Source organism: Rhinopithecus bieti, unplaced genomic scaffold (assembly GCF_001698545.2).
Source record: "Rhinopithecus bieti isolate Rb0 unplaced genomic scaffold, ASM169854v2 scaffold_6710, whole genome shotgun sequence".
NCBI classification, from domain to species: Eukaryota; Metazoa; Chordata; class Mammalia; order Primates; family Cercopithecidae; genus Rhinopithecus; species Rhinopithecus bieti.
In genome coordinates, this window is record NW_016805362.1 from 3102626 (window position 1) to 3107279 (window position 4654).

Sequence of the window (4654 nt, forward strand, 5' to 3'; positions counted from 1 at the left end):
TGAAAGTAAATCTTACTTTTAAGATTTGAATAAAGACTTTTAAATTGTGTACAATATAAATAAATATGAAATATTTTGTGTTTTAATCATCCATTAAGCCGAAATAACTGCATGGTTCCTTTTTTATAAGTAGCCTAAATCTAATCCAGCTATTAGAAATCTAATTACTAAAAAAGATACCAACGACGTAACAATTCATAAAAGCCAAAAAAAATCAGTTTTTGTTATAACAGAAATAGATACTGTTTCTATCATCTGGTGAACATTTTGTTATTAGACAATTAAGTACAGAATGATGTTACCCTGTTTTGTTTTCGTTTGTTCAAAATTGCCTAGAATTTTGTTCCTTGACTCTGTTACCATATATCTGATGGTAATTTCTTTGCTTTTGTATTTCTTCGCTACCAAGATTCAAATGATATCTTTGCTTTTCATTTAAATAAGTATCTATAAAAAGCCAAATAGAAAATAAACTAAAACATCAAGAGTTGTAGTGTAGTACACTGTAAGTGCTTATTTCTGCAACCATAGTGATATATTCAAATTTTATTTTAATCCCAAGTCAATATAGTGGCTTTTTGAAAGAGATTAAATTGAATTTTGTTTTAAAAATTAATACAGCAAAAAAAAGTCAAGTAGATGTTTTAATTCAGTGAATAGGACAATAAGGCGAAAGGTAACATCACTCTGTTCCCTCAACAACAGCAGATCTTCCAGTTGAGGGCAGTTTTGTCGGGTATGGAATGCACTCAGTGTGTGCACTTGGACATGTGAATATATGCACATATTTCTGCTGAGAAGCCCTTTAGAGAGATTAGTGAAGGAGCAAAGCAAGATAGAACTTGTGTTCAAATTCTGAGGTTGCAGGTTAAAACAAGCAAGGCAAGCACTACTTTTAAAGTGTTTTCTTAACCATCAGAATACTTGAGTATGATGTCTTTAAAGCTGGGGAGATAAGACTAACAGTATAGATTGAACTGAAATTATGATGCTACTAGTATATCACCATTAGAACTTACATCATACAAATATGTTTTCCATTTTTTAATCTTTCTATAACTCGTTTTCTATTTAAAATATATGTAGTTAGTATTATACGTATAAAATATCGATCAATATTATTAAAACATAAACATAACCAGTTTAAAAATTGGTAGGAGTAATACGAGTCACATATTTTGAAGTTAAATTTATTTCCAAAGCATGAAGTTATCACAAATCCTTTCTGTTGGATTGTTCTACCACTTCTATTTGTGTACATTATCCATAATAGATACATTAATCAAAATAAACAGTGTTATCTGAGAAAATGTCTCTATAAAAAAAAGAGCCAAAGATAGATACTGGTCTGTTCTTGTCGTGAAAACAACAATGGTTTTTGAAACTTAAATAAGGACAGAAAACTCAGATTTAAGTGAAGTGTGAGTCCTGTTATTTACTGTCTTTATTTGGGGTTAGGAGAGCTGAGATTAAACTGTAATGTTGCTTCAGGAATGACCACCAACAAAGTTTTAAGTTGCTATAAATGAAGAATGTTCTTTCAATCAAATGATAGCCCCTTCCTGTTATTCTTTAAAATAATTTTCTTATTTATTAAATATTCTTAAATTATTTCATTGCAAAGTGAGGGAGAGTCATATTGTATTAGGATAACCAAACATTTTTTAACACTTTGAGCCTCTAAATGGATGAAGAATGCCCATTGCTTTTAAACCAAAACAAAACAAGTTTATCTTTGTTACAAGAAGTGATGCATTTATCTTCTTTCTTTACCTATGGCAATGTTCTGCTAACATAGTAATAAACTGAGTTGCTCTCTGGGTGTGGCAGTTAATAGAAATAAACATATTACAGTGAAGCACAGAGAGGATATATAAGCAACAAAAAATAAAAATATCAGATTTATGGAACTCTTGATTAAGCTAAAATTTAGAGTATCTTCTTACAACCAAATCCAGTGATCAAGCTTACAGTCTTTAAAACCTGTAACAAAGTAAAAACTTTAAAGTATTGTTAGTATGAAGTTGTTACTAATTATGAGAAAAATCTATTTGTGGTTTCGTTTAATGTAAGTTTATATAATATAAAATACAATTATTTTGCTTTTAAAGTTTTTTTCCCATGTTTCTTTCACGTAAATTCAAAAACGTGAAAGTTAAACTGAGCCAGGCGCGATGGCTCATGCCTGTAATCCCAGTACTTTGGGAGGCCGAGGCAGGCACATCACAAGGTCAGGAGATCGGGACCATCCTGGCCAATATGGTGAAACCCTGTCTCTACTGAAAATACAAAAATCAGCTGGGTGTGGTGGCACGTACTTGTAGTCCCAGCTACTTGGGAGGCTGAGGCAGGAGAATTGTTTGAACCTGGGAAGCAGAGGTTGCAGTGAGCCATGTTTGTGCCACTGCACTCCAGCCTGGGCGACAAAGCGAGACTCCATCTCAAAAAAACAAAAAGAAAAAAGAAAGTTAAACTGAAGACTGTTAAAGTTGTTTTATAAAAATCAGATATCTGTGGATTAAAATATGGTCCTTTTCTAACTTTTCCATGAAAGCTTGGAATATAACCTATTAAAAGCTAACTGACAGCTGGGTGTGGTGGCTCATGCCTGTAATCCCAGCACTTTGGGAGGCTGAGGCAGTCGGATCGCCTGAGGTCAGGAGTTCGAGACCAGCCTGGCCAACATATTGAAACCCCATCTCTACTGAAAATACAAAAATGTAGCTGGGCATGGTGGCACGCACCTGTAGTCCCAGCTACTTAGGAAGCTTGAGGCAGGAGAATTGCTTGAACCTGGGAAGTGGAGGTTGCAGTGAGCCGAGATCACAACACTGCAAAAAGCTCATAAAAGAAGTTTTGCTGATTAAAAAAAAAAAACTTACAGGTAATGTAAGGACATTGGAGATTTTGATTGTATATCTATATGTAGCTGATTAGAGGTTGTATATTCACAAATTCATTTTGAAAACAATACATTTGAAGAAAATTGCCACTTTGGCATTATCAAAGTGATTCTGCAATGTAAAATGAAGTAATAGACTCTGGATTTTGAATCCTGCTATGGACATACCAATGTAAATATGCAAATATAGTCTTGTTTTCAAAAGCCAGGCTAGAGTGCATGTTAAGAAATCAGACTCTGACGTAAAGGGAAGTCAAAGTGTTTAAAGCACTTGTAACAGGAAAAGAACGCATACATAACTGGAAGGTATCTTCTGGTTACATCCACTACAGTAAATAGTAACAATTTCTCTAAAATATAATTTTGATAGTTAAGATTTTATCTTTGGAAGTGTATGCTTTTAGCACTTTTTATTTAATGAAAAGAGAGATTGAGGCAATGTGTGTTACAACCTAGTACTAGAAGACTCAAAGTGGAAAGATACAATATCTACCCCTTTTGTTTGTTTGTTTCTGAGACAGAGCCTCCCTCCATGGCCCATGCTGGGATGCAGTGACTTGAACACAGCCCACTGCAGCCTTGAACTACTTGACTTAATTAATCCTCCCACCTCAGTCTCCTGAGTAGCTGGGACTACAAGGCACGTACCACCATGCCCAGCAATTTTTTTTTTTTTTAAATACAGTGTCTCACTATATTGCTCAGGCTGGTCTTGAACTCCTGAGCTCAAACGATCCTCTTGACTCAGCCTCCCAAAGTGCTGGGATTACAGGTGTGAGTCACCACACCTGGCCCTATTTAAATATATTCCAAATTCTTAGATACTTTGGATAAGGAAGTTTGGTGGGTTTGTTTGTTTTCTGTTTAATAACTAGGGGATTGTACATTCTCTTTTACATGACTTTCATTTGAACTTGTTTCATAAAGATGTTTCTATAATTTGAAGGCTAGACAGATTATTAGGGATCTACTAGATACCCATTTACCATTGAGGCCAAGGAAGGTCAATGCAGGCAGACACACAGCTAGTTCAGTGGCAGGACCAAGATGTGTTCATCACCGAAGGACATGATAGAACAACGCAAGGGAGAAGTAGTATGTTTTTCCTATTTTTGGTAACAAGAAAACAGACCCAAGATGAGGTTTGCCCAGACACAAAATCATTACCTTCTTAAATAAAACACCTACATTTATGCTTACCAGGGGTTCTGCAAGTTATGGAAAGCTTAAAGGTTGAAAGTTTTGATGGTGGAGGAGACCTTGAAAAAAATCACCTGTTTTACCTCAGTAACTTCAGTCAGGATCTCGTTTAAACTCGCAAACAGGTAAAATCAGTTCACTAAAAGGCTGCTAGGGAAGAAATCCCATGATTTATTTAGCCTGTGATCTCTCTCCTGGCTCTCAAAAGCTTGATTTAAGGCCCAGCTATATCAGAATCGCTAGGTAACAAGGAATCTGCTTGCTTGCTTGCTTGCTTGCTTGCTTGCTTGCTTGCTTGCTTGCTTTCTCTCTCTCTCTCTCTCTCTGTCTCTCTCTCTCTCTTTTTTCTTAGACAAGATCTCACTATGTCACTATGTTGCCCAAACTCCTGGCCTAGGGTAGTCCTCCTGCCTTGGCCTCCCAAAGTGCTGGGATTACAGTCCTGAGCCTCCGTGCCCAGCCAAGAAATCTGCTTTAACAGTCACCTCACACACTCCTAGTGGTAAGGTAAATTCTTTCTTATATCAAACTTGAAAAATGTTATGCTCTGAT